Raw genomic sequence first — 16,613 nt, 5'->3', positions numbered from 1 at the left:
AGGACACTCTGATAACGAGGAGAATCAGACTATCTGGACAGCAGGATGGCAGCTACAAAGAAAAGCACATTCATGTGGCACACGTTACAAAATATATCTAGAAGCGGGGCCCCTCAAGATCCCCCCAGCCCCCTGTAAGGCCAAAGTAACGGCTGTTTGCTGCTCAGTTCCTTCAATCACATGCCACTGGTCATTTTCTAGATGTAAGGCCTACCTAACCCCTCTCCTGAAGCCACGCTCAAATCACACTCCTGCTTACCCAAGCCACACCCTAATCACAGCCCTGCTTACCCAAGCCACACCCTAATCACAACCCTGCTTACCCAAGCCACACCCTAATCACAAACCTGCTTACCCAAGCCACACCCTAATCACACCCCTGCTTACCCAAGCCACACCTCAATCACAACCCTGCTTACCCAAGCCACACCCTAATCACAACCTGCTTACCCAAGCCACACCCTAATCACAACCCTGCTTACCCAAGCCACACCCTAATCATAGCCCTGCTTACCCAAGCCACACCCTAATCATAGCCCTGCTTACCCAAGCCACACCCTAATCACAACCTGCTTACCCAAGCCACACCCTAATCACAACCCTGCTTACCCAAGCCACACCCTAATCACAACCATGCTTACCCAAGCCACACCCTAATCATAGCCCTGCTTACCCAAGCCACACGCTAATCACACTCCTGCTTACCCAAACCACACCCTAAACACAACCCTGCTTACCCAAGACACAATCTAATCACAGCACTGATTACACAAACCACACCCTAATCACACCCCTGCTTATCCAAGCCACACCCTAATCAAAACCCTGCTTACCCAAGTCACACCCTAATCATTACCCTGGTTACCCAAGCCACACCCTAATCACACTCTTGCTTACCCAAGCCACACCCTAATTACAACCCTGCTTACCCAAGGCACACCCTAATCACACCCCTGCTTACCCAAGCCACATCCTAATCAAAACCCTGCTTACCCAAGACACAATCTAATCACACCCATGCCCAAGCCACACCCTAATCACACCCCTGCTTACCCAAGCCACCCCTTATGCACACCCTGCTTACCAAAGCCACACCTGAATCACACCCCTGCTTACCTTGGCCACGCTCTAGTCCAGCCCCTGCTTACTCTGACCTCGCCCATGCTTTCTTTGACCCCACTAACAGCACCCATTTTTACCCTCACTACACATTTTTACCCCACCCCTAATTACCCTGACTACACACTAAACCCACCTCGGCCTCCCGCTGATCCTGCCCCTGCTTACCCTGGTCACACCCTCAAAGCAAATACTGGCCCCCAAGACAGAGTCCTAAGAATTGACGGTCCAATGATGAGTCACTTGGTGCCCGCGCGGCATCCCCACATTGGAGGTATTCGCCGTTTTAGTGGTCACGCGGCAGTGAAGGCTTTATAGTAATGTCACAACATTTTCCCAACTACAGAGAGAAACACAAGGACCTGTGCCGCCGCTGTAGTCCCAATCACACATGTGCCACAGGCATTTGGCTTGTCCGTCTTTCAATGCGGCAGATTGGCTACCCCACAGTAATAGTGATGCCCCCCGGGGATGATGCATGTGCCCGCGGGTGGACGCTGCACGTGTCCCTGCTTACCACCGGTACGATGCCAGGGAGGCGCAGTGCACAGGCAGCTCCTTCACGGCTTCCATGGCATCGATTCACTTCCACCCACTGATGAATTTCCATTAATTATAAAGCTGGTCGTCACATCGCAGCTTCCTGTTCTCAGTGACTGTGCCCGGGTCTGACAGGCGACGACCAGAGCTCGATAACTGGTGGAATGTAATTAATAGGCAGCCATTGAGTCGGGCGCTGCGATTAATTACTGTGATTCGGAGCATGTGGCGCTTTGTGCTGACTGTACCGGGGACGCGGATATGGCAAAATCTGGTGCCAAGTGAATCCGGGCCAGGTGATCACCCACGTCTGCTGTGAGACCTGTAGAGGGCGCACTGTTCTAATGTGACATACACTAATAGGCAATGTACCGCTGGGTGGGTTATGGGGGGGGGGCAATGGCTTCTCTGCCGCACAAGTAAGCACTGGTGTTGTGAATGGCCCATGGTAGGAGGGGGACAGTTGCAGATCTCACATTGAGGCCCAGGAATGGTGCACGTTGGACTGGTTACGAGCTGTCCATCAACCATGCAGAGGTCTGGGGTCACTCAGCGAAGAATGCTCCAGCCATAATGGAGACATGCACGGGGGTCACTCTCCATTGGAATGGATGGAAGATGCAGAAATGATTCGTAGACCAGGGCTCTGGTGTCCCCCAGCGGTCAGACCCCAGGGATTGGCAACCTACCACCTGTCCTTCTTCTTAAGAGTCAATTCCTTCAACCATCATTAAGAATAGTTGGCCATAATGCCGGTCTATGTTTAGGGCAGGATAGGCCAGTCTCATAAAGATGGGCCAAAATTCAGAAAATTGCCTCTATGGAAAACCCAGATCCTGGCACCACAGATGGAAACTGCAATGTCCATGGGCAATATCTCAGTGGGAAGAGACGGCATCCGCCGGGCCCATGGTGGGGCCCTAATGACCCCAATTATACCCAGAATTCCCAGCTGGGCCCCGGATAGAGGAGATGCCGTCTCCCGCCATCACTGGGCAGAATCTGGAGATTCCGGATTGTCTCCATCAGTTTGGGCCCGGAGCTGAGCGCAGAGATACAACGCACCTCCTCCCTGGATTGCAGCTGTTTCTTCCTGTGACCCCGGCCTCTTCCCCTCCCCCATGGTTTTACCTGCTCCAGCAATTATCCTGCGCCCTCCCCTGGGGATCCTGTAATAATCCCGCTATCATCTGTCTTCCTTCCGGAGTAAATATTGGATTTTACTGAGCTCACATCCTCTGGATGTCTGCACTCTGCCTTCCCCGAAGACCAGGGATCCTCCAGTGTAAGGGACACGTCCCGCAGACTCAGGGACATCGGGCCCCAGAGGGACCTGCTCAGAGAGGAGGACGACCACCCCCAGTATACAGCAGTGCCATGAAAAGAGCGGACATGTTCTCCAAGACTTTGTGGTCCCATCCATCTCTGCTTGCTGACTGTGAATGGCACATACTCGTCTAAATCCAGAGACTGAAAACCCATCTGACAGATGCAAAGGCTGCTACAGTTATATCCCATCCCACAACCCTATGTGACATGGATGCAGACTGACCCACTGTAACAAACCAGAGAAACGAGGAGGAGAGTGAACACAACTCCACTGAGGGAAGATGCTGGCTTCTAATGCTGTCAGTTAATCCCTGTGGTGGGTGCTGGTAATATTAGAGGATTTCAATGGTGGGTGCCAGGAACCTCAGTGGATCCTTATGGTGGGTACCGATAACTTCAGGAGATTCCTATGGTGGGCGCAAGTGACCTCAATGGATGTCTATGGTGGTTGACAGTGACATCAGTGGATTTCTCCAGTAGGTGTAGGTGACTCAGTTGATATCTTTTGGGTGCTGGTGACCTCTGTGGATCTCCATGGTGGGTGCTTGTGACCTCTGTGGATCTCTATGGTGGGTTATGCTGACCTCAGTGGATCTCCATGGTGGGTGCTGGTGACCTCAGTGGATCTCCATGGTGGGTGCTGGTGACCTCAGTGGATCTCCATGGTGGGTGTTGCTGACCTCAGTAGATCTCTATCGTGGGTGTTGCTGACCTCAGTGGATCTCTATGATGGGTGTTGATGACCTCAGTGGATCTCTATGGTGGGTGTTGATGACCTCCGTGGATCTCTATGGTGGGTGCTGGTGACCTCCATGGATCTCTATGGTGGGTGCTGTTGACCTCTGTGGATCTCTATGGTGGGTGCTGGTGACCTCAGCATATCTCTATGGTGGGTGCTGGTGACCTCCGTGGATCTCTATGGTGGGTGCTGGTGACCTCCGTGGATCTCTATGGTGGGTGCGGGTGACCTCCGTGGATCTCTATGGTGGGTGCTGGTGACCTCCAAGGATCTCTATGGTGGGTGCGGGTGACCTCAGTGGATCTCTATGGTGGGAGCTGGTGACCTCCGTGGATCTCTATGGTGGGTGCTGGTGACCTCCGTGGATCTCTATGGTGTGAGCTGGTGACCTCAGTGGATCTCTGTGGTGGGTGCTGGTGACCTCAGTGGATCTCTGTGGTGGGTGCTGGTGACCTCAGCATATCTCTATGGTGGGTGCTGGTGACCTCCGTGGATCTCTATGGTGGGTGCTGGTGACGTCCGTGGATCTCTATGGTGTGTGCTGGTGACCTCAGTGGATCTCTGTGGTGGGTGCTGGTGACCTCTGTGGATCTCTATGGTGGGTGCTGGTGACCTCAGTGGATCTCTGTGGTGGGTGCTGGTGACCTCTGTGGATCTCTATGGTGGGTGCTGGTGACCTCAGTGGATCTCTATGGTGGGTGCTGGTGACCTCCAAGGATCTCTATGGTGGGTGCTGGTGACCTCCAAGGATCTCTATGGTGGGTGCTGGTGACCTCCAAGGATCTCTATGGTGGGTGCTGGTGACCTCCAAGGATCTCTATGGTGGGTGCTGGTGACCTCCAAGGATCTCTATGGTGGGTGCTGGTGACCTCCAAGGATCTCTATGGTGGGTGCTGGTGACCTCAGTGGATCTCTATGGTGGGTGCTGGTGACCTCAGAATATCTCTATGGTCGGTGCTGGTGACCTCAGTGGATCTCTATGGTGGGTGCCAGTGACCTTGGTGGATCTCTATGGTGGGTGCTGATCATATTAGAGGATCTCTATGGTGGGTGCTGGTGACCTCAGTAGATCTCTATGGTGGGTGCTGGTGACCTCCAAGGATCTCTATGGTGGGTGCTGGTGACCTCAGTGGATCTCTGTGGTGGGTGCTGGTGACCTCCGTGGATCTCTATGGTGGGTACTGGTGACCTCCGTGGATCTCTATGGTGGGTGCTGGTGACTACATAGGATTTCTGTTGGGTGCCAGTGACCTTGGTGGATTTCTATGGTGGGTGCTGGTCATATTAGAGGATCTCTATGGTGGGTGCTGGTGACATCAGTGGATTGGGAGGGGTAGAGGTATAATCCAGCACCACTGCTTGGTCCACCTCTGGTCCTCACTCTGCAGCTCTGGATGTAACTGGAGTAGAAGACTTCATATTGTGCAGAGTGTGGGCTGCAGCCAGGGACGCGTATATATCCTTGGCGCTCCTGACTCCCGGTTGTGGGGGCTGCTCTGGAGCGCAGAGCCACGTATGACTGGCTGGAGGTTTCTGAATGAGAGGATGGGGTGAGGTTAACACGTTCTCCTGGTCGCGGCCTCGCAGAGCGCAGCACATCCCTTTCAGGATACAATTCACATTAGTAATTCATGAGGGCGAATCAATGTCAGAATGAAATACTCTAAGAACCTTCATTAAGTCCCCGCTCAGTGGAGATGATCTCAGATCCCTTAACTACCAGAGGCGACGGGCAGACAGCGATCCGAGCTAAGTAACCCTCATCCCAGAAAGCGATGAGTCCACAGGACGGGCGGCGGTGGCCTCACATCGCCTCTTCCTGCGGCTGGGCGGTTAATATCGGAGGCTGGATAGTAAAGGGACCAGAGGCTGAAACTCTTCTTACACCTCCAGGATTTCTGCTCCTTTCTAGCTGATACATTGTGTAAACTTTCATTATTCCCTTTCCCCTCACGATACACAGTGAGGGAGTCATCCGGGACTTGAATTTTGATGACGTATTGAGCCTCACCTGTCCTCTCTGCCCGAGGTCTCTCCCATCACCTCCTCCCGGGGCTCTCCCATCACCTCCTCCCGGGGCTCTCCCATCACCTCCTCCCGGGGCTCTCCCATCACCTCCTCCCGGGGCTCTCCCATCACCTCCTCCCGGGGCTCTCCCATCACCTCCTCCCGGGGCTCTCCCATCACCTCCTCCCGGGGCTCTCCCATCACCTCCTCCCGGGGCTCTCCCATCACCTCCGTCCCTAGGTCTCTCCAGTCCCCTCCGCCCACGGTCTCTCCCGTCCCCCTCCGCCCACGGTCTCTCCCGTCCCCCTCCGCCCACGGTCTCTCCCGTCCCCCTCCGCCCACGGTCTCTCCCGTCCCCCTCCGCCCACGGTCTCTCCCGTCCCCCTCCGCCCACGGTCTCTCCCGTCCCCCTCCGCCCACGGTCTCTCCCGTCCCCCTCCGCCCACGGTCTCTCCCGTCCCCCTCCGCCCACGGTCTCTCCAGTCCCCTCCACCCACGGTCTCTCCAGTCCCCTCCACCCACGGTCTCTCCAGTCCCCTCCACCCACGGTCTCTCCCGTCCCCTCCGCCCACGGTCTCTCCCGTCCCCCTCCGCCCACGGTCTCTCCCGTCCCCCTCCGCCCACGGTCTCTCCCGTCCCCCTCCGCCCACGGTCTCTCCCGTCCCCCTCCGCCCACGGTCTCTCCCGTCCCCCTCCGCCCACGGTCTCTCCCGTCCCCCTCCGCCCACGGTCTCTCCCGTCCCCCTCCGCCCACGGTCTCTCCAGTCCCCTCCACCCACGGTCTCTCCAGTCCCCTCCACCCACGGTCTCTCCCGTCCCCTCCGCCCACGGTCTCTCCCGCTCCCCCCCACGGTGTCTCCCGCTCCCCCCCCCCCCACGGTGTCTCCAGTCCCCTCCGCCCACGGTCTGTCTTGTTCCTTCTGCCCACGGTCTCTCCAGTCCCCTCCACCCACGGTCTCTCCAGTCCCCTCCACCCACGGTCTCTCCAGTCCCCTCCACCCACGGTCTCTCCAGTCCCCTCCACCCACGGTCTCTCCAGTCCCCTCCACCCACGGTCTCTCCCGTCCCCTCCACCCACGGTCTCTCCAGTCCCCTCCACCCACGGTCTCTCCAGTCCCCTCCACCCACGGTCTCTCCAGTCCCCTCCGCCCACGGTCTCTCCCGCTCCCCCCCACGGTGTCTCCCGCTCCCCCCCCCCCCACGGTGTCTCCAGTCCCCTCCGCCCACGGTCTGTCTTGTTCCTTCTGCCCACGGTCTCTCCCGCTCCCCCCCCCCCCCCCACGGTGTCTCCAGTCCCCTCCACCCACGGTCTCTCCAGTCCCCTCCGCCCACGGTCTCTCCCGTCCCCTCCACCCACGGTCTCTCCCGTCCCCTCCACCCACGGTCTCTCCAGTCCCCTCCACCCACGGTCTCTCCAGTCCCCTCCGCCCACGGTCTCTCCCGCTCCCCCCCACGGTGTCTCCCGCTCCCCCCCCCCCCACGGTGTCTCCAGTCCCCTCCGCCCACGGTCTGTCTTGTTCCTTCTGCCCACGGTCTCTCCAGTCCCCTCCACCCACGGTCTCTCCAGTCCCCTCCACCCACGGTCTCTCCAGTCCCCTCCACCCACGGTCTCTCCAGTCCCCTCCACCCACGGTCTCTCCAGTCCCCTCCACCCACGGTCTCTCCCGTCCCCTCCACCCACGGTCTCTCCAGTCCCCTCCACCCACGGTCTCTCCAGTCCCCTCCACCCACGGTCTCTCCAGTCCCCTCCGCCCACGGTCTCTCCCGCTCCCCCCCACGGTGTCTCCCGCTCCCCCCCCCCCCCACGGTGTCTCCAGTCCCCTCCGCCCACGGTCTGTCTTGTTCCTTCTGCCCACGGTCTCTCCCGCTCCCCCCCCCCCCCACGGTGTCTCCAGTCCCCTCCACCCACGGTCTCTCCAGTCCCCTCCGCCCACGGTCTCTCCCGTCCCCTCCACCCACGGTCTCTCCAGTCCCCTCCACCCACGGTCTCTCCAGTCCCCTCCACCCACGGTCTCTCCAGTCCCCTCCACCCACGGTCTCTCCAGTCCCCTCCGCCCACGGTCTCTCCAGTCCCCTCCGCCCACGGTCTCTCCAGTCCCCTCCACCCACGGTCTCTCCAGTCCCCTCCACCCACGGTCTCTCCAGTCCCCTCCACCCACGGTCTCTCCAGTCCCCTCCACCCACGGTCTCTCCAGTCCCCTCCACCCACGGTCTCTCCAGTCCCCTCCGCCCACGGTCTCTCCAGTCCCCTCCGCCCACGGTCTCTCCCGTCCCCTCCACCCACGGTCTCTCCAGTCCCCTCCACCCACGGTCTCTCCAGTCCCCTCCACCCACGGTCTCTCCAGTCCCCTCCACCCACGGTCTCTCCAGTCCCCTCCGCCCACGGTCTCTCCCGCTCCCCCCCACGGTGTCTCCCGCTCCCCCCCCCCCCCACGGTGTCTCCAGTCCCCTCCGCCCACGGTCTGTCTTGTTCCTTCTGCCCACGGTCTCTCCCGCTCCCCCCCCCCCCCCCACGGTGTCTCCAGTCCCCTCCACCCACGGTCTCTCCAGTCCCCTCCGCCCACGGTCTCTCCCGTCCCCTCCGCCCACGGTCTCTCCCGCTCCCCCCCACGGTGTCTCCCGCTCCCCCCCCCCCCCACGGTGTCTCCAGTCCCCTCCGCCCACGGTCTGTCTTGTTCCTTCTGCCCACGGTCTCTCCATTTCCTCCCACATTTTACTCCCTAGCTTTCATGGATCAGGCACTACACTCACTGTAGGGTAAAACTTAATGGTCTGAGCTTGAGGTGCACAGAATGGGGTGCGGGAAGGACTCTGCCTCTCACCAGAACCTGGGTGACCTGGTGACTAACATAAAGCTCCATAGCTGATGGAAATGGCTGCTGTAACTGAGCTAATCATTGGGAAAGGCTACAAGAGAAAGATTAGGAAAAGAAATGGCTACCCAATGGAGAACACAGAAGAGATTTCTATGACTTTAGCGCTAATAAGTCGGCTCCTCTGGAGGTTCTTGTTATCCCATCATCCTCTGGAGGTTCTTGTTACCCCATCGTAAAATAGAAGAGAAAGAGAACCAGCCATGTTTGTACCTTCACTTTCCAAGGGCTCCACCATGTCTACATGCCTCTATAGTATGTAGTGATAACTAAAGCAGATCCCTCATAGTAAAGACACAACAAAGGACAATCATCTTCTATGGCTGCTTCTTGAGCATAGGAGGGGCTTGGTAAACTGCTAATCTTCAATCCCGCCCCTGCTTATTTCCTGTATTTACATATAAAATATCCTATAGTTAAACACAAACGTTCCAGGACAATCATCAGGGCGTGGGATGAGGGTGGTGACGAGATGTCACACAGGGGTAGTGCCGGTGGATGCGCTAGACTCAGAGCAATCATGGGGCCGGTATTCCGCTCAGTGAATGAGAATATTCGGGAACGTCACGTTTATGGCCGCGGCTTCGACAACTGTTCCCGTTCTGTTTCTCCAACATAAAACCGTCTCCTGGGTAGAAGATTAACAGCGATAATATGATTTTTATTATGTCACAGTTGGAAGGTGTAATTATCGGGGGCGTCCGTGTCGAGCGCCCGGCACAGCCTGTAATTACTGTCACTGGAGCGACTGCCGCTGTAAAGCTTCCTTCCCATGAATCAGAATATAAAGCGGCAGAGTTCAGGGATGGGGTCTACAGAGACATAAAGTCATCAGCACAGTAAAGGACAAATGGAGGTAAAACAGGATGAAGGATTATAGAAATGGAGACTGTGCCTCATGGGGAGCTGTCGGGGCGTCAGAGGGGGAAGTCGCAACCTGACACCAGAGCCTAAATGTCAAATACAGGGCACCAGAGCCTAAATGCAACATACAGGGCACCAGAGCCAAAATGTCACATACAGGGCACCAGAGCCTAAATGCAACATACAGGGCACCAGAGCCTAAATGTCACATACAGGGCACCAGAGCCAAAATGTCACATACAGGGCACCAGAGCCTAAATGCCACATACAGGGCACCAGAGCCAAAATGTCACATACAGGGCACCAGAGCCTAAATGTCAAATACAGGGCACCAGAGCCAAAATGTCACATACAGGGCACCAGAGCCTAAATGCAACATACAGGGCACCAGAGCCAAAATGTCACATACAGGGCACCAGAGCCTAAATGCCACATACAGGGCACCAGAGCCTAAATGTCAAATACAGGGCACCAGAGCCTAAATGTCACATACAGGGCACCAGAGCCTAAATGCAACATACAGGGCACCAGAGCCTAAATGTCACATACAGGGCACCAGAGCCTAAATGCCACATACAGGGCACCAGAGCCTAAATGTCAAATACAGGGCACCAGAGCCTAAATGTCACATACAGGGCACCAGAGCCTAAATGTCACATACAGGGCACCAGAGCCTAAATGCAACATACAGGGCACCAGAGCCTAAATGCCACATACAGGGCACCAGAGCCTAAATGCCACATACAGGGCACCAGAGCCTAAATGTCAAATACAGGGCACCAGAGCCTAAATGTCACATACAGGGCACCAGAGCCAAAATGTCACATACAGGGCACCAGAGCCAAAATGTCACATACAGGGCACCAGAGCCTAAATGTCACATACAGGGCACCAGAGCCAAAATGTCACATACAGGGCACCAGAGCCTAAATGCCACATACAGGGCACCAGAGCCTAAATGCCACATACAGGGCACCAGAGCCTAAATGCCACATACAGGGCACCAGAGCCTAAATGTCACATACAGGGCACCAGAGCCTAAATGTCACATACAGGGCACCAGAGCCAAAATGTCAAATACAGGGCACCAGAGCCTAAATGCAACATACAGGGCACCAGAGCCAAAATGTCACATACAGGGCACCAGAGCCTAAATGCCACATACAGGGCACCAGAGCCTAAATGCCACATACAGGGCACCAGAGCCTAAATGTCAAATACAGGGCACCAGAGCCTAAATGTCACATACAGGGCACCAGAGCCTAAATGTCAAATACAGGGCACCAGAGCCTAAATGCAACATACAGGGCACCAGAGCCAAAATGTCACATACAGGGCACCAGAGCCTAAATGCAACATACAGGGCACCAGAGCCTAAATGCCACATACAGGGCACCAGAGCCTAAATGCCACATACAGGGCACCAGAGCCTAAATGTCAAATACAGGGCACCAGAGCCTAAATGTCACATACAGGGCACCAGAGCCAAAATGTCACATACAGGGCACCAGAGCCAAAATGTCACATACAGGGCACCAGAGCCAAAATGTCACATACAGGGCACCAGAGCCAAAATGTCACATACAGGGCACCAGAGCCTAAATGCAACATACAGGGCACCAGAGCCAAAATGTCACATACAGGGCACCAGAGCCTAAATGCAACATACAGGGCACCAGAGCCAAAATGTCACATACAGGGCACCAGAGCCTAAATGCCACATACAGGGCTCCAGAGCCTAAATGCCACATACAGGGCACCAGAGCCTAAATGTCAAATACAGGGCACCAGAGCCTAAATGTCACATACAGGGCACCAGAGCCTAAATGTCACATACAGGGCACCAGAGCCAAAATGTCACATACAGGGCACCAGAGCCTAAATGCCACATACAGGGCACCAGAGCCTAAATGCCACATACAGGGCACCAGAGCCTAAATGTCAAATACAGGGCACCAGAGCCTAAATGTCACATACAGGGCACCAGAGCCAAAATGTCACATACAGGGCACCAGAGCCTAAATGCCACATACAGGGCACCAGAGCCTAAATGCAACATACAGGGCACCAGAGCCTAAATGTCAAATACAGGGCACCAGAGCCTAAATGTCAAATACAGGGCACCAGAGCCTAAATGCAACATACAGGGCACCAGAGCCTAAATGTCACATACAGGGCACCAGAGCCTAAATGCAACATACAGGGCACCAGAGCCTAAATGCCACATACAGGGCACCAGAGCCTAAATGCAACATACAGGGCACCAGAGCCTAAATGTCAAATACAGGGCACCAGAGCCTAAATGTCAAATACAGGGCACCAGAGCCTAAATGTCAAATACAGGGCACCAGAGCCTAAATGTCAAATACAGGGCACCAGAGCCTAAATGTCACATACAGGGCACCAGAGCCTAAATGCAACATACAGGGCACCAGAGCCTAAATGTCACATACAGGGCACCAGAGCCTAAATGCCACATACAGGGCACCAGAGCCTAAATGCCACATACAGGGCACCAGAGCCTAAATGTCAAATACAGGGCACCAGAGCCTAAATGTCACATACAGGGCACCAGAGCCAAAATGTCACATACAGGGCACCAGAGCCTAAATGCCACATACAGGGCACCAGAGCCTAAATGCAACATACAGGGCACCAGAGCCTAAATGTCAAATACAGGGCACCAGAGCCTAAATGTCAAATACAGGGCACCAGAGCCTAAATGCAACATACAGGGCACCAGAGCCTAAATGTCACATACAGGGCACCAGAGCCTAAATGCAACATACAGGGCACCAGAGCCTAAATGCCACATACAGGGCACCAGAGCCTAAATGCAACATACAGGGCACCAGAGCCTAAATGTCAAATACAGGGCACCAGAGCCTAAATGTCAAATACAGGGCACCAGAGCCTAAATGCAACATACAGGGCACCAGAGCCTAAATGCAACATACAGGGCACCAGAGCCTAAATGCAACATACAGGGCACCAGAGCCTAAATGCCACATACAGGGCACCAGAGCCTAAATGCAACATACAGGGCACCAGAGCCTAAATGTCAAATACAGGGCCCCAGAGCCTAACTGTCACATACAGGGCAGCAGAGCCTAAATGTCACATACAGGGCCCCAGAGCCTAAATGCAACATACAGGGCACCAGAGCCTAAATGCAGCATACAGGGCACCAGAGCCTAAATGTCACATACAGGGCACCAGAGCCTAAATGCAACATACAGGGCACCAGAGCCTAAATGTCAAATACAGGGCCCCAGAGCCTAACTGTCACATACAGGGCACCAGAGCCTAAATGTCACATACAGGGCACCAGAGCCCAAATGCCACATACAGGGCACCAGAGCCTAAATGCCACATACAGGGCACCAGAGCCTAAATGTCACATACAGGGCACCAGAGCCTAAATGTCACATACAGGGCACCAGAGCCTAAATGTCACATACAGGGCCCCAGAGCCCAAATGTCCCATACAGGGCCCCAGAGCCCAAATGTCCCATACAAGGCACCAGAGCCTAAATGTCACATACAGGGCACCAGAGCCTAAATGCCACATACAGGGCACCAGAGCCTAAATGCCACATACAGGGCACCAGAGCCTAAATGTCACATACAGGGCACCAGAGCCTAAATGCCACGTACAGGGCACCAGAGCCTACATGCCCCGTACAGGACACCAGAGCCTAAATGTCACATACAGGACACCAAAGCCTACATGCCCCATACAGGACACCAGAGCCTAAATGCTACATACAGGGCACCAGAGCCCAAATGTCACATACAGGGCACCAGAGCCTAAATGCCAAATACAGGGCCCCAGAGCCCAAATGTCCCATACAGGGCACCAGAGCCTAAATGTCCCATACAGGGCACCAGAGCCTAAATGCCACATACAGGGCACCAGAGCCTAAATGCCACATACAGGGCACCAGAGCCTAAATGTCACATACAGGGCACCAGAGCCTAAATGCCACATACAGGGCACCAGAGCCTAAATACCACGTACAGGGCACCAAAGCCTACATTCCCCATACAGGACACCAGAGCCTAAATGCCACATACAGGGCACCAGAGCCCAAATGCCACATACAGGGCATCAGAGCCTAAATGTCACATACAGGGCACCAGAGCCTAAATGCCACATACAGGGCACCAGAGCCTAAATGCAACATACAGGGCACCAGAGCCTAAATGTCAAATACAGGGCACCAGAGCCTAAATGTCACATACAGGGCACCAGAGCCAAAATGTCACATACAGGGCACCAGAGCCTAAATGCCACATACAGGGCACCAGAGCCTAAATGCAACATACAGGGCACCAGAGCCTAAATGCAACATACAGGGCACCAGAGCCTAAATGTCAAATACAGGGCACCAGAGCCTAAATGCAACATACAGGGCACCAGAGCCTAAATGTCACATACAGGGCACCAGAGCCTAAATGCAACATACAGTGCACCAGAGCCTAAATGCCACATACAGGGCACCAGAGCCTAAATGCAACATACAGGGCACCAGAGCCTAAATGTCAAATACAGGGCCCCAGAGCCTAACTGTCACATACAGGGCAGCAGAGCCTGTCACATACAGGGCCCCAGAGCCTAAATGCAACATACAGGGCACCAGAGCCTAAATGCAGCATACAGGGCACCAGAGCCTAAATGTCACATACAGGGCACCAGAGCCTAAATGCAACATACAGGGCACCAGAGCCTAAATGTCAAATGCAGGGCCCCAGAGCCTAACTGTCACATACAGGGCACCAGAGCCTAAATGTCACATACAGGGCACCAGAGCCTAAATGCCACATACAGGGCACCAGAGCCTAAATGCCACATACAGGGCACCAGAGTCCAAATGTCACATACAGGGCACCAGAGCCTAAATGTCACATACAGGGCACCAGAGCCTAAATGTCACATACAGGGCCCCAGAGCCCAAATGTCCCATACAGGGCCCCAGAGCCCAAATGTCCCATACAAGGCACCAGAGCCTAAATGTCACATACAGGGCACCAGAGCCTAAATGCCACATACAGGGCACCAGAGCCTAAATGCCACATACAGGGCACCAGAGCCTAAATGTCACATACAGGGCACCAGAGCCTAAATGCCACGTACAGGGCACCAGAGCCTACATGCCCCATACAGGACACCAGAGCCTAAATGTCACATACAGGACACCAAAGCCCACATGCCCCATACAGGACACCAGAGCCTAAATGCTACATACAGGACACCAGAGCCCAAATGTCACATACAGGGCACCAGAGCCTAAATGCCAAATACAGGGCCCCAGAGCCCAAATGTCCCATACAGGGCACCAGAGCCTAAATGTCCCATACAGGGCACCAGAGCCTAAATGTCCCATACAGGGCACCAGAGCCTAAATGCCACATACAGGGCACCAAAGCCTAAATGTCCCATACAGGGCACCAGAGCCTAAATGCCACATACAGGGCACCAGAGCCTAAATGTCACATACAGGGCACCAGAGCCTAAATGCCACATACAGGGCACCAGAGCCTAAATGCCACGTACAGGGCACCAAAGCCTACATTCCCCGTACAGGACACCAGAGCCTAAATGCCACATACAGGGCACCAGAGCCTAAATGCCACATACAGGGCATCAGAGCCTAAATGTCACATACAGGGCACCAGAGCCTAAATGCCACATACAGGGCACCAGAGCCTAAATGCCACGTACAGGGCACCAGAGCCTACATGCCCCATACAGGACACCAGAGCCTAAATGTCACATACAGGACACCAGAGCCTAAATGCCACATACAGGGCACCAGAGCCTAAATGCCACATACAGGACACCAGACCCTAAATGTCACATGCAGGGCACCAGAGCCTAAATGTCACATACAGGGCACCAGAGCCTAAATGCCCCATACAGGGCACCAGAGCCTAAATGCCCCATACAGGGCACCAGAGCCTAAATGCCCCATACAGGGCACCAGAGCCTACATGCCCCATACAGGACACCAGAGCCTAAATGCCACATACAGGGCACCAGAGCCTAAATGCCCCATACAGGGCACCAGAGCCTAAATGTCACATACAGGGCACCAGAGCCTAAATGTCACATACAGGGCACCAGAGCCTAAATGCCCCATACAGGGCACCAGAGCCTAAATGCCACATACAGGGCACCAGAGCCTAAATGCCCCATACAGGGCACCAGAGCCTAAATGTCACATACAGGGCACCAGAGCCTAAATGCCCCATACAGGGCACCAGAGCCTAAATGTCACATACAGGGCACCAGAGCCTAAATGTCACATACAGGGCACCAGAGCCTAAATGCCCCATACAGGGCACCAGAGCCTAAATGTCACATACAGGGCACCAGAGCCTAAATGTCACATACAGGGCACCAGAGCCTAAATGTCACATACAGGGCACCAGAGCCTAAATGTCACATACAGGGCACCAGAGCCTAAATGTCACATACAGGGCACCAGAGCCTAAATGTCACATACAGGGCACCAGAGCCTAAATGCCACATACAGGGCACCAGAGCCTAAATGTCAAATACAGGGCCCCAGAGCCTAAATGCCCCATACAGGACACCAGAGCCTAAATGCCCCATACAGGACACCAGAGCCTAAATGTCACATACAGGGCACCAGAGTCTAAATGCCCCATACAGGGCACCAGAGCCTAAATGTCAAATACAGGGCCCCAGAGCCTAAATGCCACATACAGGGCACCAGACCCTAAATGTCAAATACAGGGCCCCAGAGCCTAAATGCCCCATACAGGACACCAGAGCCTAAATGTCACATACAGGGCACCAGAGCCTAAATGCCACGTACAGGGCACCAAAGCCTACATTCCCCATACAGGACACCAGAGCCTAAATGCCACATACAGGGCACCAGAGCCTAAATGCCACATACAGGGCACCAGAGCCTAAATGTCACATACAGGGCACCAGAGCCTAAATGTCACATACAGGGCACCAGAGCCTAAATGCCACATACAGGGCACCAGAGCCTAAATGCCCCATACAGGGCACCAGAGCCTAAATGCCACATACAGGGCACCAGAGCCTAAATGCCCCATACAGGGCACCAGAGCCTAAATGTCACATACAGGGCACCAGAGCCTAA

At 55.1% G+C, this 16,613-nt stretch overlaps 1 protein-coding gene across 2 annotated transcripts in view; it reads right to left on the bottom strand.

Annotated features, from left to right (window-relative positions):
* Positions 1-16,613, bottom strand: part of GAREM2 (GRB2 associated regulator of MAPK1 subtype 2) — a 79,573-nt gene that overhangs the window by 40,434 nt on the left and 22,526 nt on the right. The gene's annotated exons all lie outside the window — the stretch shown is intronic.

This window comes from Dendrobates tinctorius, unplaced genomic scaffold (genome assembly GCF_039654945.1).
Source record: "Dendrobates tinctorius isolate UK_male_01 unplaced genomic scaffold, ASM3965494v1 ptg000332l, whole genome shotgun sequence".
In the NCBI taxonomy this organism is placed as follows: Eukaryota; Metazoa; Chordata; class Amphibia; order Anura; family Dendrobatidae; genus Dendrobates; species Dendrobates tinctorius.
Note: the sequence above shows the minus strand (reverse complement) of the source record. Positions and strands in the feature narration are given on the sequence as shown.